At 51.7% G+C, this 23645-nt stretch overlaps 1 pseudogene; it reads right to left on the bottom strand.

The window, feature by feature from the left end:
* Positions 1-8096: 8096 nt before the first annotated feature.
* LOC110136069 (E3 ubiquitin-protein ligase RING2-like) lies at positions 8097-17759 on the bottom strand (annotated as a pseudogene).
* Between the last annotated feature and the right edge of the window lie 5886 nt (positions 17760-23645).

Here is a 23645-nt window from a genome sequence, read left to right on the forward strand (position 1 = left end):
CCTGCTTAAAAATACTACTGTTCAACCTAATGTTCCCATGATGGGGAAAGTATTAGTTGCTCAGCCGTGTCCGAATCTTTGCAGCCCCATGAACTGTATCCCTCCAGGCTCCTATGTCCATGGAATTTCCTGGGCAAGAATATTGGAGTGGGTATACATTCCCTTCTCCAAGGTATCTTTCCAACCCAGGGATCGAACCTGGGTCTCCTGCATTCCAGGAAGACTCTTAACCATCTGAGACACCAGGAAAGCCCCACGATAGGGAACGTGTCCTAAAATGAAAAGTTTTCAGCACATGCATAGTTGCATTATCTTCGTTCATCAAAACGTGGAATCCCTCCGTTTGCCCTAAGACATTATATCTGATAGCTTCTCAGTGCTGGGTTGGGACTAAGAAAATATTAACATCCGTCTACCTTCTGAGAGGTTGTGAACACCAGGCCCTGCAGGCAGCACCATGACCCCGAGACCATGGCCGCTGTTTCTCCCTCTGAATCACGAGTCCCTGTGCAGGAGTGGCCCGAGGGTCCCCGAGGGTCTGATCGGGGAGGGAAGCATCCACCCTCAGGGAGCCAGGCAGGCTTGTCCACACAGAACAGCATGGCCTGTTGCTTTTGTTACTGTTTCTGCAGCCCGCTTCCCTGGGTTCCACTTTCTAACCTGGAGCCTGCAAACCCAGCGCTGTGGGTCCTGGCATCACCCACATCAGGCCCTTCCCTCCAGCACCCAAGGACCTCCCTTGACCCTCAGGACAGCAGCAGTGGACACAGGCACAGCTCTGAAACAGAGTCACGTGGTTGGATAGGAATCACACATGTGCTAGGGGGACATAGTTGTCCAGTTGCTGGACCAAACCCAGGCAGTGTCCAAGTTTGGAGACCATTTTCTCCTCCTCCACCCCCCACCCCACCCCATCTCCTCCCTACCCTGTTTCTAAAAGGACCAACAGGAGCAAATGCTGTCTGTGCCTCCTGGAAGCTTCTGGTCACTAGCCCCCTCTTGGCTCCTGGGGTCTTCATGGAGGAGGGGCAGCTCAGAGACAGGGGTATAGGGGGTGGCAGGAATGAGTGATGGGGCTGGGGTGGGGCTGGCAGGGGGCATGGCGCCAGGGTCAGAGGCCCTGGAGTCCCTCGGGTGCCAGGCGGGCAGGATCTCAAGCATTGCCTGTCATTGCCCACAATGGTTTTGTGATGCAAGCAGGAAGCTGAACTCTGGAGATGTGGGTAACTGACTCCAACCCCGCCTTAGAAAGGACAAAACCAGAGCCCCCCTCCACCGCCCTGGGTCCACTGCCACCACCTCTCCCAGGAATGCCCGGGGGAGCAGCAGGACAGCCTGGTTCAAGGAGTCCACAGCTTGTCCAGGGCCACAGAGTGGTCAGTGGGGACCAGGCCTGAATCCGGCCCACGGACTCCCCTGAGACTCCGCTGTCGGGGGAGGACAGAGAGGCAGCGGCTCCCTGAGTCAGGGAAGTGGACACGGGTGTCGAGGTGACAGAGCTTGGTCGGGGCCACCACCCCAGGTGAGCGAGTGAAGGCGGGGCGGGGGACGAGGCAGCTGGAGAGAGGACAAAGGCCTTGGGGCTAGGGAAGGGCATAGTGGCATCCAGGTGAGGACTCAGAGGGGCTCCTGTCTGGGTCGGGGCAGGGCTGAGCTCACCAGCCAGGCCTGGCCAGTGACCCTGTGTGGAGCAGTGAGTGTGAGCTCATCGACACTTGTCTCACTGGAGCCTGCTTCCTTGCCTTTTTATTTCTGGGAGAAGCAAACCCCTCCAATTTGGGCATTGGGCAGCAGGACTGTCCTGAAGGAGGAAGGGTCTCTAGTCTGTCTTGGGGATTTCAAGCAGCAGCCCAGTCCTAGGCAAATCTCCCGCCTTGACCCATTGAGTCCCCATCAGACATCAGAGGCAGGACTCACAAGCCAGCATCCCAGGAGAACAGACTCAGCATCTGATCAAAGGGAAGGGTTGTTGTATCTGCTTAAAAGCAGGAGCCAGGGAGGGCAGAGACATTACTTTGTAAACAAAGGTTTGTAGAGTCAAAGCTGTGGTTTTCCCAGTAGTCATGCATGGATGTGACAGTTAATGATGGCTTACAGTGAATGATGTGAGATTCATGACCTTCAAAGATTTAGCTTTGGGATCAGGGATCCAGGCTTGATCACTCAAGGCTCTTGTGTGACATAAGTTTTATTACAGTGAAAAAGGACAGAGGAACCTTCTGACCATCAGCAGACGAATGGATAAGGAAGCTGTGGTACATATACACCATGGAATATTACTCAGCCATTAACAAGAATTCATTTGAATCAGTTCTAATGAGATGGATGAAACTGGAGCCCATTTTACAGAGTGAAGTAAGCCAGAAAGATAAAGACCAATACAGTATACTAACACATACATATGGAATTTAGAAAGATGCAAAACAGAAAAAGAGACACAGATGTACAGAACAGACTTTTGGACTCTGTGGGAGAAGGCGAGAGCGGGATGTTTCGAGAGAACGGCATCGAAACATGTATATTATCTAGGGTGAAACAGGCCACCAGCCCAAGTTGGATGCATGAGACAAGTGCTCGGGCCTGGTGCACTGGGAAGACCCAGAGGGATCGGGTGGAGAGGGAGGTGGGAGGGGGGATCGGGATGGGGAATACATGTAAATCCATGGCTGATTCATGTCAGTGTATGACAAAAACCACTACAATATTGTAAAGTAATTAGCCTCCAACTAATAAAAATAAATGGAAAAAATAAATACATGACATAAAAATATAACACCTAACAGTAATTATAAGAAAAAATATTTTAAAAAAAAGAAAAAAGAAAAAGGACAGAGGAACCTTCTGACATCAACATTGGAAGGGGGACAGAGAGTGCCTTCCTCCGCTAGTCTTATCAAGGCCTTATATACTTTTACCAGACCCACTCCCACAACATATGTCTTAAGATGACAAGATTAGTCAGAAGGTTCTTGTTAAGAAGGAGAAACATGTCCTGGAGCAAGATACATTGTTGTTATATAATCATTAGTACAGAGCTTAAGGAAAAACATAACCTTGAGCAAGATGAGTTTTGTTGTATAATCATTAGATGTGGGCTTAAAGAAAACAATGTCTTATGTGACTAAGACAAAGCTGTGTAGAAAAAAGTTTGTTCTTTTCTCCTGCTTGAGGGCCCTGGACTCCTTATTAACCTTCCTAAGAATTAGCTCTCTCAGTTAGACCATAAAGAAGGCTGAGTGCCAAAGAACTGATGCTTTCAAATTGTAGCACTGGAGAAGATTCTTGAGAGTCCCTTGGACAGCAAGGAGATCAAACCAGTCAATCCTAAAGGAAATCAACCCTGAACATTCACTGGAAGGACTGATGCTAAAGCTGAAGCTCCAATACTTTGGCCACCTGATGCGAAGAGCTGACTCATTGGAAAAGACCCTGAGGCTGAGAAAGATTGAGGGCAGGAGGAGGAGGAGAGGATGCGATGGTTGGAAGGCATCAGTAGCTTGATGGACATGAGTTTGAGCAAGCTCTGGGATACAGTGAAGGACAGGAAAGCCTGGCATGCTGCAGTCCATGGGGTGGCAAAGAGTTGGACACAACTTAGCAATTGAACAACAACAACAAGGAGGTCAGAAGAGAGAAGCTGAGGGTGGGAGTACACTCTGCCAGCCTCAGGGGCCCTGGAAGAGAGATTGGGAACACCAGGCTTGAGTGGTGAGCTAGCTGGGTCCAGCCACCCTCCAGACAAGCCTCCCCACTGGGTGATGGATGTGCCTGTGAGCCCGCATCCCTGGACCAGGGAACGAGCTGTCCCTGAACTTGGCCAGGAAGTCCATGGGGTCTCTGTGGACACCCGTTGGGACCACTGATGGGATGCTCCACAGACATCACTTCTCTCTGGCCTCCCCACAGACCCAGTAGGGCACCTCAGGGCATCCTGGGAAAGAGTCTGGATCAGGATATGGGAAATCGATTCTCTAAAAGCCAATTAACAAAATGACCTTAATTGACCAGTTTTCTGAAAATCAATTCTCTAAATGAGCCATTTACCAAAACTTCAGACAGAAATTTTAAACCCGGTCTGGGCAGTTGGCCACCGCTGCCTGCCAGCAGGGGTAGGAGTGGGGGCAGAAAACTCTGGCCAGATACCTTAGCCAGGGTCAAGGGCACGTTCAGAAGAAAAGATAGTCGGTCAGGCTGGACCAATGCATATGGCAAACAAGGCCACCAGAAGGAGAAACTTTTGGCCACCCCCTGGGTTCTTCACAAATAGACCACAGGGTCCATCTGGCACTGGGCGGTGGGTTGCAGCGAATGGGACTGGTTCTAAAGACAAGCAGAGGGAAGAAGTCAGGAGTGCGGTGGAGCCCACAGCCACTGCAACCTTAGGCTGGTCCCTCACCCTCTCTGCCCCTGTTTGCCCCATCTGGGTGGTAGTGTAACCGGAGAGAAAGGGGCAGGGCACAACTTTTGAAAGGACAATGTAGCCCAAGGACACAACATAAACCAGTTAGAATCAAATGGGACCAGGATGGCAGACAAGACTAGACCTCGATCCTCAATCAGTAAGTTAAACGACACAGCCAGAGGTGCCATGACAGTTCCAAGTGAAGTGAAGTCGCTCAGTTGTGTCCGACTCTTTTCGACCCTATGATCTGTAGCCCACCAGGCTCCTCTGTCCATGGGATTTTCCAGGCAAGAATACTGGAGTGGGTTGCCATTTCCTTCTCCAAAAGACCAAGGAGTGGGCGGTGGCCAAAATCCTGGAAATCTCCACCCCTTCCCAGAAATAGTTGGAATAATCCTCCCATTCATTAGCATATGAAATTACCCAGCCTATAAAAACTAACCATGCCACATTTCCTGGCCACACGCCCTTTGCAATGGCCCACACTCTGTCTGTGGATTGTGCTTCTCTCTGAGTCTGAAGAATCCACTTCTTACCTATCACTTGGTCTCTCACTGAATTCTTTCTGTGATGAGACATTAAGAACCTGAGCCTCATTAGGCCTTGAAGCCAGGTACTGTGGGTTTTGGCTGGGTTCGAGTCCCCGCCACGTGTGTTCAAGTCCCAATCAGAGTTTTGGCTGGGTTCGAGTCCCAATCTGTGGTAAACAGTTTCAGCAGCAAGGATTCAAGGGACCCCAGAGCCCAATAAGTGTCTGCAAGGTCACCATGCACCAGGCTCCCCCGTGCCTCTGCCATCAGACACTCAGGACCACTTTTGGCTTCATTCACAAGATGGCCCCTCAATGCATCGGGGCCTGCATTCCAGGAAGAAATGACCCCTGCAGACACTCCCCTGCCTAGCCCTGGAAAAGGGGCAAGTAGAGGGGCTTCTGGAAGCCCCCAGAGGCAGGTCTCTCCTTCCCGCCTTCTCCTCCTGCTGTGTGGAGACACAGGAGATGTGCTAGCCGCCTGTCACTAGCCGGCCACCACTCCCTCTCGGCCCCAGTCCAGCAGGCCCTCTCTATCTCGAATCTTCCTTCCCTCCCTCCCACCTTCCCCCCCTCCCTCCTTCCCTTCCTCCTTCCTCTCTCTTGGCAGATTCTCTGTAGCAGCCTCTCTTTCTGTCATTTCCAGGCCCATCCATGTCACCAAACTGCCCAGTCCACCCTCAGCCACATCCACCCTCCCAAAGCCCATCCGAGCCCTCCTGGCATCTAGTCTGATGATCTACACTGAGATGAACCTGAAGAGGGTGGGGACTTTATTTCTCCCAGACTACCCTGCCCCCGGACCCCCACAGGCCAACGTCTTCCCCTGGGGCCTCCTCTGGGCTGGGGTTCCCCTGACAGTGCACATTCCCGCTTGAGACACGTGGTGGAGTCAAGGTCTCTCTCAGGAGTCCCCAACTGTGCAAGCCAGTCATTGAGTGAACTCACAACCCACAGGGCACCCGCCTTCCCTGGGGCTTGATTAGCCCCACTGTGCACCCTTGAGCTGGTCACGAGTGTGGCCAAGTCACTGGAGCCTAACCTTTCAACAGTGTCTCTGATTTTGACATCGTCATTACTCCTCTGTTCACTGGCATCTCCATCAGCGCGTCCTGGGGTGTCGTCAGCCCGTGTGCCTCCGCAGGGCTGATGGTCTGTTCCAAAGTCTTCTCTGAGCCTCCCATGCCCTCTTGATTGGATCCCCAGAGCTGGCCCTCCTTATCCGATCGTCCTCAGGCACCCCAGCCACTGCGGGGACAGGACGGCATTTGGATCCTGGGAGAAGAGTTCAGTTCCCAAGTCCAGCTCAGACTTTGGGTCCCAGTTGGTGCCTTTCGTCAGAACTCAGTCGCTCACGGCCAGTGGCGAGGGTGCCACCAGTGGCCACCGGACACCCAGCTGCCGGTTCCACCTTCCGTTTCTACGTCTCTGCCTCCCCCACCTCGCACACACCTGTGGGCGCTCCCACTTCTGCCCTTCTGTCCCCAGCCTTGGGGTGCCCAGCCCAGCTGCCCTTTCCCTAAAGCCAGTGTCACAACAGGTGAAGCAAACCCACACCAGATGCCCCCAGAGCCCTGCACCACCTCACACCTCCTCTCTCCAAGTCCTGCTCCCCGCCCTGCTGGCCGGAAAGCACCCCTTGCCTCACAGAGTCAGCCTGGGCTATCACAAATGCTACTCACTTCCTGTAGCCCAAGAGGCGCTAAGAGAGTCACACAATGAGTGAACAGGGGGCCTCCTCTTCCCCAGCCCAGAGGAGGCCCCAGGGCAGGAGGTGGGCCAAGACAGGGGGGCGGGTGGCTCATCCACACCAACTGGGAGAAGATGGGAGCCCGCAACCGTGGGTGAGCCACGCCCAGCACATGGACGGGGTCCCTGTGTGATCCTGTAGAAGTGGACATGAGGATCCAGCCCTGAGTCCCAGGACCTCAGAGCCCAGCAGGGCTGCAGGGGGCCTGACACTGGGGGATGAGAGCCTTCAGGAGGAAGCCCTGGCAAGCCCTGTGCTCAGACTGCGCTCAGCACTCAGGCTCCAGGAGCCTGAGGTGTCTGCTGGTACAGGGTGGGGGGTGTCTCTGCCTGGTCAGCCAGCTGCTGCCCCTTCCCCGTGCCTCCCTGGGCAGGTGGGTCCTACGCAGAGACCACCTTCCCGTGGGCCCTTTTTCTGTTTCAAGGCCCCTGGGCTGCACTTCCTTCGGCTCTCACCTGTCTGGGAGGAAGCTGAACCGATGGACCCACGCTGCACAGTCCCCAGGCCTCTCCGTGTCCCTGTCTTGGGGCTTTAGACGTGGAGAGAGGCCTGAGTTGCCTCCTCACTGCTGGCGGAGGGGCTGGGGCATGTCTGCCCTGCATCAGCTCTCAGATGCCTGGAGAGCCCCGGCCCAAGGTGGCACTCAGGGTTCTGCTGAGCAGATGCTGGCCCGAGGCTGGTCCCTGCATCTCCCGACTTCAGACACACAGCAGAGTTAACCAGCTCCGTTGCGAATCCTCCAGGCATGGTGCTCAAACTTTACACACCTGGCCAGTGTCCATCCACCAGTCCTCCTCCTTCACTCGTCTTCCTTTGATGCACTTCAGGGTGAGTCTTGGCAATATTCTTTAAGAGAAGAAACCAAAGTCTAAAAGTCTGGCTATGGGGCAGGGGTATCTGGATACAGACTGCTGTGCCTTTTTTTTTTTTTTTTTTGCTTTGCTAATCCTATTTGTTTATTTCCAAGAGCTCATCAGTTTAAAAAAATGAAACTCATTTATTTCAAATAAATAACACTTCCATGAGGTTCAGAAAGCCAAAACAATATACAAAGGTTTACATTAAAAAGTTTTTTTGCAAAGAGCTCAACTGTATTCTTTGTTCTTATCTTTCCTATCTTCTTTTTCTTGTTTTACAGATGCAGTATATCCTCAAACTTCTCTGTGAATACTACTTGGACCTTTATTTAAAACCTCCTTTAGAAAAAAAAAAAAAAACCACCTCCTTTAGTTCCCTGCATTAGCTCTGCTTGTCCCATTTATCTTGTGATTTCTCCTTAATGTTCCAGCCTTTCCTCCTGTGTCTAATGCTCCCCTTGTTTCCCGTTCATCTTTTTTTTTCTGTCCATAAAAGTAATGACGGTACATCTTTAATATTAAAGAAATAGGCTATAAAAAAGTTCATTCTCAGAATTGGCTTTAGTAAAACCTCATTCGTGCTCCTTTGTGGGTGCATAATGAAGTTCCATGAGCTTGTTCACCTTCCAGTATTTCTCACTGACCAATTCCAAAGAGAAAGAGCCTTTTAACACATTGAACTGGCCCCTGGCTGTGGCTATGTAAATGGCATACTGCTTCGTACTGGCTGTATCAAAGTTCATCTGGCTTGATTCTCCTTTGCTTCAAAGCTAACCTCACAGCCAGATGCTTGGATAAGTGATCAACAGTGGCATTACCTGAACTCTTCATGTATCTTGTCTGTGCACAGTCATCTTTTTCCATAAACGAGGGATGAAGCCTCAGTACTAATTCAGTTTCACTAGCATGTCCGTTACTGGGTCAGATGCCACTTTTGCATTGCTGTTATCTAGTTCAAGCCCAGAATCATCAGATGTTTTGGTCTGCTTGTTACTAGGTCCTGCTTCCAATTGCTATACATGGGTGTTTTACTGCAGTGAGAGCTGTCTCCATTGACTTCTGCTTCACTATAATTTTCAATCTCTTACCTCACTGTGGTCTGTTCACGGCCTATGTCTTCAGTCCTTTCTCAATGCTGTGACTGAGTGCTTGCTGAGGGTCATGCTTGTTGATTCTAGCTAGCACTTTTTCGTGATGAGCTTCACACTCACCACGACTTGGTTAAATTTTGCTGATGAGCGCATCAAAGTTTAGGTCTGATCTTAGTGATCTTTTGGAAACTAGCTTTTCCTGACAGGTTGTTGTTCAGTTGCTCAGTCGTGTCCACCTCTTTGTGACCCCATGGACTGCAGCACGCCAGGCCTCCCTGTCCATCACCAACTCCCAGCGCTTGCCCAAACTCATGTCCATTGATGCCATCCAGCCATCTCATCCTCTGTCGCCCCCTTCTCCTCCTGTCTTCAATCTTTCCCAGCATTGGGGTCTTCTCTAATGAGTCAGTTCTTCGCATCAGTTGGCCAAAGTATTGAAGCTTCAGCTTCAGCATCAGTCCCTCCAATCAATATTCAGGGTTAGGATTGACTGGTTTGATCTCCTTGCAGTCCAACACCACAATTCAAAAGAATAAATTCTTCGGTGCTCAGCCTACTTTCTGATGGGTAGGGCATTCTTTATTGCCACCTCTGAGGGCTGTGACAATGCAATATGCAAAAAAAAGATAATAAACACTCTTTTGTAGTTGTGGTGTCCTTCAACCTATCCAAACAAACTGGGCACATTAATTCACTGTGTAGACTTCAAGGTGAAACCACAATTTCTAAGCCATCTGTTATTGTCTCCTGAGGTGTTCGTTCTAATTCATATAAACTGTGTTCCCATGTTTTGCTTAATGGCTGAGTTCCATTTGCCTGGGACTCCACTGGGGCTCCACTGGCCGCAGCTGGAGCAAGGCTCGGGTACAAGCCTCAACGCACACTAAGGCAAGACTCAGCTTCTGCAGTGAAACTCTCTTGTTCATCTTTTGAAATGAGGCAACGAAGTTTCACTGGGAGTTGCGTGTATGAGCAGACCTCATCCACGGGCAGATGTTGCTTAAAAGTGATGGGAGAGAAGCTGGCTATGAATCTTTGGTGGGGGATGGGGTGGGGGAGAAGGGGCCAAACACCGAACTGCTAAAGGCCTGACTCTGAGGCAGTAACACCCAACTAGCTGTCCTCATTCTGTCTAGATACTTTGTTCAATTTCTGTAAAGAAGAAATCTTTTGTTTTTAGACTGGCAAGTAAACATTTGGCTGCCAGATAGTCTCCATGAAGGAGTTTGGGGTCAACGCTTCACCATACGGAGCTTCAGTGGTGAGGCCTGCAAAGGAAGGACATTGCTAAGAGAGACAGCGATGAGTGAAGACCAGCTTGGAGCAGGGAGAAGACCACTCCCCCTGTACACAATGTCTATACCTGCAGGCAGCAGGGAATGCAGCTGGCGCTCCCCAGGGTCAGCCCTCAGCCAGGGGATCGGAGTCCTCAGAGAAAAGACCCAACATCCCGCCCTTTGTCCTTGGAGGTCCCATGCTTGGAGTGCCGGGCAGGACTGAGCCCCAACACGCTGATGAGATCCTGCACGTGGCCTTTCTTCACCTGCCCTCTCACATCCCCTGGGCCACCTCCTGGGGGTCCCATCAAGTGACCCACCTGTACCCACGTCTGCCTCCAGCTCTGCTTTTGGGGAACCCCCAGCTAACACACATCTCATAAAATAGTTGACCAGCCTGGATGGGAAAGGAACAGCGGGGAGAACAGATACACATGTATGTTGGTCTGAGTCCCTTTGCTGTTCATCTGAAACTATCACAACATGGTTAATTGGCTATATGCCAATACAAAACAAAAAGTAAAAAAAAAAAAATAAAGTGACAGGCATGAAAGCTCCCATGCCTGCAGTGACAGTGACCGCCTTGGGAGTTCACAAGGTGTCAACTTCACTGCCCACTTTTCCATCTATTCCTTCTGTTCCTTGTGAACCCTGTGTCCTGAGCACATCTGACCAACTCCAAAAGCACAACTTTAATAACAGAGACTCTTTTAATATCTACCCAAGAGAGATGAAAACGAAGGTCCACCAAAAGATCTGACACAAGTGTTCACAAATGTTCAGCAGCTTGACTGCCAACAGCCAGGAGGTAGACGTGACCCAAATGCCATCAACAGATGAGAGGACCAGTGTGTGTCCACTCACATGATGGAGAACCACCCCATCTTGAGAAGAAGTGAAGAGCTGCCTGCTGCCCTGGGTGACCTTGGAAACGTGTTGGGTGACCGACACACATGCTGGATGGTCTCTGTTACAGTAAATGTCCAGGTGACAAACCCACAGACAGGAAGCTGACTCATGGTCGCTCAGAGTTGAGTGGGAACAGGAATTAACTGAAAGGGGCAAAAGGGATATTTTGAGGTGATAGAAATATTCTAAAAGTGGGTTACCCAGATGGCTGTGAAAGTGAAAGTGTTAGTTGCTCAGTTGCATCCAACTCTTTGCAACCCCATGGAGGACTCCTCTGTCCATGGAATTCTCCAGTCAAGAATACTGAAGTGGGTAAACATTCCTTTCTCCGGGGGATCTTCCCAACCCAGGGATCAAACCCAGGTCTCCTACATTGCAGGTGGATTCTTTACTGTCTGAGCCACAAGAGAAGCTCACTGATGGCTATACAGTTTGGTAAAACCACCAATTAAATACATTTCAAACAGGTGAATTTTTATGTTTCTTTTTTTATTGAGGTATTAGTAACGTACAATATTACATACTTACAAGTGTACAGTAGGGATTCACAAGTTTTAAATTATTTTATTTATTTTATTTTTGGCTGTGCGTGGTCTTCATTGCTGCATGGGCTTTCCTCCAGTTGCAGCGAGAGGAGCGACTCACCAGGCGTGGTGCACGGGCTTCTCTTGTTGCAGAGCACGGTTTCAACAGCTGCAATCCATGGGTTCAGTAGTTGTGGCTCATGGGCCTAGTTGCTCCGTGGCATGTGGTATCTTCCCAGATCAGGAATCAAACCCATGCCTCCTGAACTGGCAGATGGATTTTTTTTTTTTTTAACCCCTGAGCCACCAGGGAAGCCTGTGATTCACAATTTGTAAAGGTTTTACTCCATTTATAGCTATTATAAAATATTTGCTATACTCCCCGTGTTGCACAAGATAGCCTGGTAGCTTATTTCATACCTGATAGTTTGTACCTCTTAATCCACTATCCGTCTGTTGCCCCTCCCCCTGCCCTTTCCCTACGGTAACCACTGGCTTGTTCTTTGTATCTGTGAGACTGCTTCTTTTCTGTTATAGTCACTAGTTTGTGATGTTTTTTAGAATCCACATACAAGTGTCATCGTAAAGCATTTGTCTTTCTGACTTATTTTACTTAACATAATGCCCTCCCAGTCCACCCATGGTCCTGTAAATGGCAGCGTTTCATTACTTTTAATGGCTGAGTATTTTTCCATTGTACATATGCATCACAGCTTCTTTATCCATTTATCTGTCAATGGACACTTAGGTTGCTTCCACACCTTGGCTATTCTAAATAGCACTGCTATGAACATTGGAGTGCATGTGTCTTTTCTAGCTATTTTTTTTAACACAGGTGAATTTTAAATCAGATGGTAAAGCCACCCATGGGCGCCCACCGGCTCCCTGGGGTGGCAGAAGGAGGGGGCAGTGGGGCCTCGTGGGGAGCCCTCGGGGCCACAATCATGCCCCTGTGCTCAAAGGCAGCTGCTGGGCCATCGCTTCCCCCCCGCCGCCTGCAATGTGGCCTCATGGCCAGGCCTTCCTCGCTGTCATTTCTGTAACTCAAACAAGAAGAACTTAAACAGAAAGGCAGCTGAGAGGGAGCCCCACACGGGGTCCTGGCTGCAACGGGAACATTCTGTCTGGAGCCCCCGCGGCTCTCTGCGTGTGCAGGGAGGCGGCGTGGCAGCCACACTCACAGTGGGCATCTGTGCCCCGCAGGCGCCCTGGATGGGCTGTAACCCCAGGGGCATGTCTGCAGAGAGGGGAGGGCAGCCCGGCTGCATTTTGCAGCCTCCCTGTGCCACCTCCGCCAAGGCCTGCAATGTTCTCCTGCCCACCCCCCAGCCCACCAGTGTGGGAAGCACCAAGGCAGTAACCCCCATCCCAGCCCTTCCTCAAGGCAGGGCCTCTGCCTGCCAGTCACTCCCCCTCCACCACCACCACCCATCACCGGCCCCCACCTGGGGCAACCACCCCAGGGGCCAACGCCCCACACACAGGAGGGTGGAGAGGGTGATGACTGGTCCCAAAAGCACAAGGAAGAATCGTGAAGCAGGAGCTTGAGCAGCATCTTTCTATCTTCTTAATGTTATTTGTCCAACTTTATATAAAAATAAAAGGAACTTTGAAAAGCAATTTTTTTTTAGCCATTTAAAGCTTGATTCTAAGTGTAAGTAAATTCTCTCAGACTGTTAAAACTGCAATTACTGATTTTGTGTGAATGATTCTTCTAACACTTTAAACTTCTTGCACAGCAAAGCAGACAAAACACACTCAAATATAATTATCACCAAAATTATGGCTACAGTTGCACAAAAATAGCTCCTAATCCATCCTGTTCACTTTCATTTTTGTGTTTATTTCCAGACTTGTTTTTAAACCCTCCTAACTTAGACCCCTGCTTGTTGTAAGGTCTTCTTGGAACGTGAGTAATGTTAGGTTGACACGTCCTGGGGCTGTGGAAGTCCTCCAAGACCCAAAGGGAAAGCATTACCTGCTCAATCAATATTGTGATCCTGGGATGAACCATCCACCCATTGGTTGAATTTTTACTTTTCAAAAAATATTTATTCATTTATGTATCTATTTCTTCGGCTGTGTGGTATCTTAGTTGTTGCACTTGGGATCAATCTTCACTGAGGCCTGTGGGATCTTTTAGTTGTGGCATGCAGGTTCTTAGTTGTGGCATGCGGGATCTAAGTTCCCTGACCAGTGGTCAAACCTTGCTTTGGGATCTCAGAGTCTTAGCCACTGGACAACCAGGGAAGTCCCAATTTTTGACTTTTTGTTAGGAAATTGTCAAATATTTATCAATGTCAACAGAAGAGCATAATAAACATCCCAACGCCCATCATGCTCACGGCCATTGTCAACACTGACCAATGATCCATGCCTCTGTCTACACCTGCCTGTCATGTGCAAAGATCCTGAGGCGGGAGTGGACCCGTGTGCTCCAAGCTTGGCTGCTGGGGGGCTCGGATCCTTGAGGGCCAGGGTGAATGCAGTCCGGACATCCCTCAGGTGGTGCTCTGAGTGTGCTATAAGCCACCAGAAGGCTCTGGGCTGCCCTGACCTTCTTTACATTATCCAAAGGGGGGCAGAGTTTACAGATAAGCGAAGGAGAGGCCGGAGTGACTGATGGATTTTCAGTGCAGTTCAGTTCAGTTGCTCAGTCATGTCTGACTCTTTGTGAACCCATGGACTGCAGCACGCCAGGCTTCCCTGTCCATCACCAACTCCCAGAGCTTGCTCAAACTCGTGTCCATCAAGTCGGTGATGCCACCCAACCATCTCATCCTCTGTCGTCCCCTTCTCCTCCTGCCTTCAATCTTTCCCAGCATCTTTTGGGTCTTTTCTAATGAGTCAGTTCTTCACATCAGGTGGCCAAAGTATTGGAGTTTCAGCTTCAGCATCAGTCCTTCCAATGAATATTCAGGACTGATTTCCTGTAAGCAAGGGGGGTGCCTGCAGTGACCCATAGAGTGTGGATTAGATCAGACACAGGGATGTAAACTCAGATGTGGCTCATGAAGATGTAGGTGGTTACACAGAGAAATGTTCACAGATACGTGTCTGCACACGGGTCAGTGTTTCCCCCTTCAGTCAGCTCAGAGGGCCTGGAAGCAATGACCCCAGCAGCAGTGAGTAGGCTTCTCAAATGTCTCCAGTGAAAGGAACCAGGGCTCCTCCTGGAGAAATGGCAGGAGATAAACAAGATGCGCCTGGAGCATTTGTGGTGCCAGAAAGAAGGAACATGCTGAAAACAAAGAACAAAATCACACCCTGATGAGGGTATCAGCATCAGCTCGTTACTGTCACAAATGGACCACAGTGATGCATGATATTAACAATAGGTAAGAACAGGGAACCGGCTCAGGACTGAGAAAGGAGTACAAGGCTCTTTATTGTCACCCTGTTTATTTAACTTATATGTAGAGCACATTGTGAGAAATGCCAGGCTGGATGAGCTCCAAGCTGGAATCAAGATTGCTGGGAAAAATATCAACAACCTCAGATATGCAGATGATACCACTCTAGTGGCAGAAAGTGAAGATGAACTAAAGAATCTCGACGAGGGTGAAAAAGGAGAGTGAAAAAGCCGGCTTAAAAACTAAGATCATGGCATCTGGTCCCATCAATTCATGGCAAATAGAAGGGGAAAATGTGGAAGCAGTGACAGATTTCCTCTTCTTGGGCTCTAAAATCACTGCAGATGGTGACTGCAGTCAGGAAATTAGAAAACGATTGCTTCTTGGCAGAGAAGCTATAACAAACCTAGACAGTGTGTTAAAAAGCAAAGACATCACTTTGCATTTGTAGATAAATGTCTATATAGTCAAGGCTATGGTCTTTCCAATAGTCACATACAGTTTTGACAGCTGGACCATAAAGAAGGCAGAGCACTGAAGAACTGATGCTTTCAAACTGTGACATAGGGAAAGACTCTTGAGAATCCCTTGGATGGCCAGGACACCAAACCAGTCAATCCTAAGGGAAATCAGTCCTGAATATTCTTTGGAAGGACTGATGCTGAAGCTGAAGCTTCAATAATTTGGCCACTTGATGCAAAGAGCTGAGGCATTGGAAAAGACCCTGATGTTGGAAAAGATTAAAGGCAGGAGAAGAAGGGAATGACAGAGGATGAGATGGTTGGACGGCATCACTGACTCGATGGACATGAGTTTGAGCAAGCTCTTGGAGTTGGTGATGGACAGGGAGGCCTGGTGTGCTGCATGAAGTCCATGGGGTCTGAAGAGTCAGACATGACTTGGCAACTGAACAACAATAACAACAGGGAAAACTGGGCACAGGGCAGATGGGAACCTCTGCACTATCTTCACAGTTTTCCTATAAATCTAAAATGTAAAGTCTATTTAAAACAAATGGCAGTTCTGACTGCTCGGGGCATCAGAGTGGAAACATGGGGAGGTGGGGCTTCCACGGGCAGAGAAGCCTCACCACCACTGTCAGGGTCTTCCTCTTGGGGTCGGGGAGGATGTGTAGATCTCGGTCCTGTGGTCCTGCTGCCTCTCCTCGGAAGTCCCAAACCAACAGAGCTGTGTCCTCATGTGTCACCAGGGGAGGTGGTAGTGAGCAGGCCCCTCCCAGCTCGGTGGCCCCAGCCCCAGGTGGGACGTCCGGGGGCAGCCCCTGGATCCTGGGCTGTCCCGGGGAGGTGGGTGGCCTCAGCTGTCCGCTGATGTGATGAGGCATGCAGAGCGGGGTGCAGGGTGACCTGGGGCAGGAGGCCCTGTCACCTGTCGCCTGGGGCACAGACTGGTGGTCCGGGCTAATGCATTCCAAGCCACTTTCGGGCCAGGCCACTCAGTGCTTCAGCTTTTATTTATTCTCAATGCTGCCACCCAACTTTGGGGTCTCACAGAGAAAAAAATAAAGCATGGTCAGGCTCTTCCCCGGCCCTGAGCCTGCAGGCGACACTCCCCAGGCCCCAGAGGTCTTGTCCCTGCTGGATGTCTGGCCACAGGTCCCATCAGCCCTGGGTTCTCAGATGCTGGCAAAGGCTCCAGGACTGGGCAGCGGGATGTGCCCACCTGTATTTTGAGCCCCCAGGAGCAGCCCAGCTTCTTGCAATCCCTGGGTCCCTGGCAGAGGAGAGCCAGCGAAGGTCCCAGCCGGGATGCCCCTCTGCTCCCCAGGGTGTAGCCCCAACCTCGACAACCCAGGAGTGGCTGCACTTGGGTCATCACCCAGCTCCCAGACTGGATTTTGAGAGCCGGGTGGGATTAACCTTCCAGGCAATTGGCTTCTAGGTTTCCACGGGGTGGATTTACATCTGCCGTCACTGAGAGTGTTCGCTGTGCCCTGAGATACTAACTCGTGAGAACACAGAATAGATGGTATTTATTTATTTGTTGGCTGTGCTGGGTCTTACCTGGAGCACGAGGGATCTTGGTTGCATCGTGAGGGATCTTTTCAATGTGGCACACAGACATTTTTGGTGAACGGGCTTAGTTGCTCCACAGCATGTGGGATCTTAGCTCCTCGACCAGGGATCGAACAAGCATTCCCTGAATTGGAAGGCGGATTCTTTACCACTGGACCACCAGTTTATGTGGTAAATTACCACATATAGAGGTAATTTAAAGAGAAAACAAATTACTGAGGTGTGTTGCAGTCCATGGGGTCACTAAGAGTTGGACATGACTAAGAGACTTCACTTTCACTTTTCACTTTCATGCATTGGAGAAGGAAATGGCAACCTACTCCAGTGTTCTTGCCTGGAGAATCCCAGGGATGGGGGAGCCTGGTGGGCTGCCATCTATGGGGTCACACAGAGTCGGACACGACTGAAGTGACTTAGCAGCAGCAGCAGCTGACGTCTTATATGAATGATCAAAAGAATTTTGCAGCTTCTGGGCTGGAAGGCAAGTCCCTCAGAGAGGCAAGGTGGGAGTCTGGTACAGTCCCAGAATTGCCAGCTCAAGCTGGGGAAGTGGGCAGGACAGAAGGCCCTTCCTCAAAATATACCCAGGGTATCCAGCCATACCACCATGAACACGCCTGATCTTGTCTCAAAACAGACCCAGGGAGGGACCTGGGACAGGTGGCCAGCTGCCCACTGAGGGCCTGGAAGCGCGGGCCAAGAGGCCAGAAGAGGCGGCCTTGTGAACACTTGGTGGCCATGTGCTCCTTGCAGTGAGGCTGCCCCGAGGGCAGCTATGGACACTCCTGGCTCTCTACACGCCCTTGGAGGTGGGACGCACGGGGCTGAGGGTGGCATAGGGGACACGGATGACCAAGGCTGTGGGGTGAGGCCCTGGGGTGGGGTCCCTGGAGCAGGCTGTAAGGGCTGTCTCCCCTCTTCCCCACCACCCTCATCTTCCTCCCCCCTCCCCATCTTCCCCCTCCCCCAACACCCCAATCTCCCCCTCACCCCCAGCTGCAGCAGGGTCTGCCTGGAGCTGCCTGTGACATGGGCCATGCCCATACAGTTAGCCAGGGCAGGACACTCAGGCCCTCCTGGTTCCCCCACAGCCAGAGCTGCATCCCCATGGGCAGGAGTTCCAGCTTCTCCCCACCAGGCCCATTGCTTCCGTGGGGCCTGGTTCTGGTGGGAGTTGGGAGGAGGGCTCTGTGGGCGTGGGGGTGGGGGTGGGGGGCTCAGGGCCCAAGCGATGCTCCTGGAACATGGGGGGGGCCGGTGTGGGGTACGGGTGCCACATCACCCAACCAGCTCCCTCACGTCCCCCACCCCCTGGGGCATTCCTGGGACAGAAGAGGGGGAAATAGGCTGATTCCGGAATCTTCTGTGAGCAGGACGCCGGTGCCAAGATCTTTTCAAAGAGCAGGAAAGCCTCGGCCAGGGTGGGGCTTTCCTCCTGTTTTCAGGGCCTGGTGCCCGGCCACAGGCCCCACTCGTCTGGATCTTCAAAGGGACCCAGAGCTGCCCGAGGGCTGGGCACCCCATCTGGCTCCTTTGGGTCTCACGGTCTGGGGTCTGAGAGCTGGCCCTCTGTTCTCACACCTGGGTGGTGACCCCTGACCCCAAGGCCTCCAGGGGACAGGAGTCAGTGACTCTGGGCCCTGAGGGTCAGTGACCTTTGCAGCCTCCACCCGCATCCTGTCTGTGGCCGGCCTTGACCATCACGCCAGGTCTCCAGACCCAGCAGGTCGTGCGGCTTAAGTGCCTCTTGCCCGAAGCTGCCAGACTTTCCCATGTGTCGGCCGAACCCCCCAGGGCGCTGGCTGCCATGTGCAGAGTCTCAGCCCCATTTCACAGCTGGACGTCCCCCTAAGCGGTCGTTTGGTAAGAGTCTGGCTTAAACCTTAAAGATGCTGCCGAGGACAGGACTCAGGGACCCGACCAGAGGACAGGGCCCAGGGGAGCGTGGTGCGGGGAGACCAGAACCCATCACAGCAGCTCCTCCCCTGGGGTGGGGGGCGCGCATTCCGATGAAGGACTCGTGGACACTGGGGAGGCTGGTTGGTGGCTGGCCGCCTCGTCTTTGGGAAACAGCCGTGTTCTCGCTGGAGTGGTTTGAAATCAATGGCGTGGATGGTGGTGGCCAGACGTGGTAAACGGGGTCCTCACAAGCAGGCCAGGGGTGCTCTGTCCTTCCTTATGGACACTGACTTGAGTGGGGGAGCCTCCCTGCACCTCAACAGCTTCTGGGGCCTCTGAAGACCCCTCAACTCCCAGCATGCATCTCCTGGCCCAGCAGGACTGTGCTCCGTGGGGATGAAAGGAGCTCAGGGTGGAATCCAGCCTCACTCTGGACAACAGGCTGGGCCACCGCTGGATGGTGGGCAGGGGGCACCCCAGGCTTGTATGTTTCCCGACTGGAGACGTGAGTCCCACCCCTGCCCCAGCACAGGCCTGCATACTCATGCACACATGACAGGCGGGCCTCCCTCCCCAAAGGGTAGGACTGGGGCCCCTCAAAGGCTGTGGCCGTGGGGACCCTGCACCAGCTCCTGGGAGTGAAGAAGGACACCCGTGTCTCACAGATGTCATCCACAGAGGCCCTAGGGTGGGGGCGGGGACAGGGGTTTCCCTGGGTCTGACCCCTACCCATCAACACCCCAGACAGTGGGAGCAGCCCCATGTTCAGGAGACCTAGAGAGGCAGAAGGGGTCACCAAGAGAGCTTCTAATCCACAAGGGGTCTTTTGTGTGTTCAGTCTGCAAACTGTCATGGGAGGTCCCGCATCCAGGAGGGTCCCGCAACCAGGCTGGGGGTCAGGTTTTCTGTGGATGGAGGCAGGTGCTGGCCGTGTGCAGTCCAGAGGGGACAGGAGTGATCAGGGGCCTGGGGAGGCCCTGCAGAAGACCACAGCCTGGACAGCTTGGACAGCAGAGTCATTTACTCTCTGTCTGGAGGCCTGGAGTCTGAGGTCAGGGAGTGGGCAGGACTGGTTCCTCCTGAGCCTGAGGCAGGTTCTACGGCAGGCTCCCCCCACTTCTGGGGCTTTGCTGACAACCTTTGGGGTCCTTTGGCTTGTAGAAGGATCACCCCGATCTCTGCCTTCATTTTTGCATCACGTCTTCCCATGTGCTTTAGCTGTGCCCAAACTTCTCCTCTTTATAAGGATACGGTCAAAATGGACCAAGGTCTGTCCAACAACCTCATCTCAACCTTGACCATCTGTAAAGGCCCTCTTTCCACATCAGGTCATGGACACGGCTGCTGGGGGTCAGGACTTCAGCCTTCTTTGGGGACACAATTCAACCCGTAACAAACAACAAATCTCAATATATATGTATCTTCAAGTTGCAAAGAGTGCTTTGGAGAAAAATATGGAATCCCCAAAGGAACCTAATTATGTTTCAAAATATTAGCCTGCACTGTGATGCGGACACTGTTCTCTGCTACTCCTTCGCTTTGTCTGCAGCCCACCCTGGCTGTTCTCCCTGCTTTGGGGTCTCATGGGGGGATTGGGGAGCATGAACCCTGGAAGCCAGGCTGACCAGAGAGGGCAGGGGACTGGGGCCATGACACTGAGCCCATCCTCCCCCCCATGAAGAGAGACTTGGTGCATTTCATCTGTACTCAAAGCAATCAGAAATTTGGGGGTTTGCAGTACCGAGCAAGACCACAGCGTCGAGGCCGAGGTGGCCATCCTGACCACTTCCCCTGCCACCCGAGAAAGCCCCTTGGTCCCTCTGACCAGTCAGCGCCGTAGCCCCCTGCCACCACCTGCCAGCCAGGCCTCGGACACTGCAGATGCACGGAGCTACTGCAGAGGGTCTGGCTCTGGGATTCAGGCTCGAATGTGTCCTCCTGGCCACGGGCCCTGCCTGACCACAGATTGTGCGTGGCCATGTCCAGCAACTGTCCCCCCACCCCCTCCCGCCCTGTCCCTGGAACTGCTCCAGGAGACCCGTCACCATATCTTCTGAAGAACCAGACCTGTGGGCCAGGAGCAGTGATTCTCAAAGGATGCTGCCAACCTGAGGCACCCACACCCCCTACCCACTGGAGAAAATGTGCTCTGAAGGGCAGGGGAGGCGTGGGGGTCTGGAAGGGGACATGACCCCCTCCCGGCTGGCCTGCAGCCTTTTAAACCAGGACAGGCGAAGAGCCGGCTCATGGAAAAGACCCTGAGGCTGAGAAGGATTGAGGGCAGGAGGAGAAGGTGGTGACAGACGGTTGGATGGCATCACTGACTCGATGGACATGAGTTTGAGCAAACTCCGGGAGATAATGAAGGACAGAGAAGCCCAGCGTGCTGTAGTCCAGGGGGTCACAAAGAATCGGACACAACTTAGCCCGTGAACAACACCAAGGAGAAGCCAGGGTCAAGGGGCCAGGGACCAGCTTCAGCTTGAGCCAGAAGAGGCTTTAAATCCACTTTCTGGTCCCGCAACCCTGAGCTGATGCCTCAGCCCTCACAGCTGCTGCTGAAGTTGTGTAGCGGGACAGGTGACCAGAGGCCAAGAGGGCTGAACAGGAGCGCCTGCACCCCTGGGGCCCCTCTGTAGACGGGGATGCCGTGTCCCTTTGAAACAGCACTGTACACATTTCTGGAAAGTTTGGTAAATATTCTGAGAACACTCAGTGGGTTCATCTTACTTGTTAGGGATTTCGTTGTTTGTTAAGATGCCCTGGAGAAGGGCATGGCAACCCACTCCAGTATTCTTGCCTGGAGAAGCCCATGGACACAGCAGCCTAGTGGGGTGCAGTCCATGGGGTCGTGAAGAGTCAGATACGACTGAAGCCGCTTAGCACTTAACCACTACATCCTAAACAGCTTTATTGAGGTATGATTGACACATAGGAACTTGCACATATTCAAAGTGCACAGTCTGATGCGAATGCACATTGAGAGCCTCTCACCACAATTGAGAGAATGAGCACCTCGGCGCTCCCACCCCCACCGTCTCCAGGTAACCACAGATCGGATGGCTGTCACTATGATGAGTCTGCGTTTTCTGGAAGGTACAAGTGGAACTGCACAGCACAGGCTCAGTTCTGCCGCATGTCACTCACAGCCTGGAGAGCCATTCACACTGTAGCATCGTCCTTCACGAGATGGGTGCCCACAGGTGTGTCTCCGTCCACCTCCCGGTGGACAGGGGTTCTGTTTCCAGTTTGGGGCCATCTCAAACAAAGCTGCAAGGACCGCTCGTGTGCACGTCCTTGCAGGGATGAAGGCTTTTGTTTCTCTAGGAGTGGAATGGCTGGGTCGTATGGGTGACTGTATGTTTAACTTTTAAAGAAACTTCCAGTTTGTTTTCTAAAGTGTGGGGAGCTGTTCATACTCTCACCAGCAAGGACTGAGAGTTCCTGCTCATTCCCAACTCAGGGGCCCTTGGGATGGTCAATCTTTTAAATTCTCGATTTTCTAATTAGGGCGCAGTTGTATCTGGTTGTGGTTTTAATTGCATTCCCCTGATGACTAATGTTGAACTTATTTGCCGTCGTGTGTCTTCCTTAGTGAAATGTGTACTCACACTTCGTGCCTGTTTTTTAAATTGGGCTGTTTTCCTACTTGGGGCGGGGGGTGGTATTTCAGGCAGCTCTCGGCTTTGCAAAGTTCTCTCCCAGGCTGCGGCTGGTCTTCCCAACTTGGAAGAGCAAAGCTCCTCATCTCATAAAGTCCAATTTATCCATTTTCTTTTATGGCTCATGTTGGTGTTGTATCTAAGAAATCTTTTCCTAACTCCAGGTTACAAAGATCCTCTCCTCTGTTCCCTACTAGAAATCTTAGTTTTAGATCATACACATAGGTCTATGATTTTGAGTTTATGTCAGTACACAGTGAGAGGTTTGGGCCCCAGTTCCACTTCTGTGTCCTCGAACACTCACTGCCCTCACACCACTTGTTGAAAAGACTATCTTTTCTCTGTTGAACTGCATTTGCACTTTGTGGAAAACTGTTTACATTTGTGTGGACCTGTGTGCAGACCATCCATTCTTTTCCATTCATGTGCTTGTCCACTCCCAACGCCAACACCACACTGTCCTAATTGCAGTCACTTTGTAGTAAATCTTGAGATCAGGCTAGGTATGCCCTCTGCATTCATCCTTTGTTACCGGATTTGTGCTAACTGTGTTCACTTCATGTTTCCCTGTGAACTTGAGAATCAGCTTCTGCAAAAAACCCTGATCGGATTTAGGTTGGGGTTGCTCTGAAGGACCACGTCAATCAGGGAGACCTGATGTTTTAACCATACTGCATCGTCTCATCTGTGAACACAGTCCATCTCTCCATTTATCAAATTCATCTCAATTTCCTCCAGTACTATTTTGTAATGTTCAGTCAGGATTTGCACAATTTTTTTGGTCAGCTCTCTCCCTAAATATTTCATATTTTGATGTTACTTTTCCTTTCAGTTCTGAATTGTGTGTTGCCTGTAAGTAGGAGACAACCTATTTCTGCACAATAGTCGTGTATTAATTAATCTTGTTGCCCAGGTGGTCCTAGGGCAAGAACCTCACCTGCCAATGCAGGAGACATAAGAGACACGGGTTCGATCCCTGGGTGGGGAAGAATTCCTGGAGGAGGAAATGGCAACCCACTTCAATATTCTTGCCTGAAGAAATCCATGGACAGAGGAACCTGGCGGGATACAGTCCATGGGGTCACAAAGAGTCGCACACGACTCAGCGACTAACACTCTCACTTTCAATCCGAACCCGGCAGCGAGTCTCACCAGGTGTGCTGTTTTGGGGCTGCTCAGCCACAGTGCCCATCCCACCCACTGCGGTCACCGTTTCCCACCCCGGCCTGGCTGTGTGGATGCTGCAGCGCGGCCCTCTCTGCCCGGGTGAGATCTTCAGCCTCGGGCAGGTACAACGTGCAGGAGGAGGGGACTAGAGTCGAAGCTCTCTTTACGGCAGGAATGCAGCTTCCCCTC

This window comes from Odocoileus virginianus, chromosome 4 (assembly GCF_023699985.2).
Source record: "Odocoileus virginianus isolate 20LAN1187 ecotype Illinois chromosome 4, Ovbor_1.2, whole genome shotgun sequence".
Classification (NCBI taxonomy): Eukaryota; Metazoa; Chordata; class Mammalia; order Artiodactyla; family Cervidae; genus Odocoileus; species Odocoileus virginianus.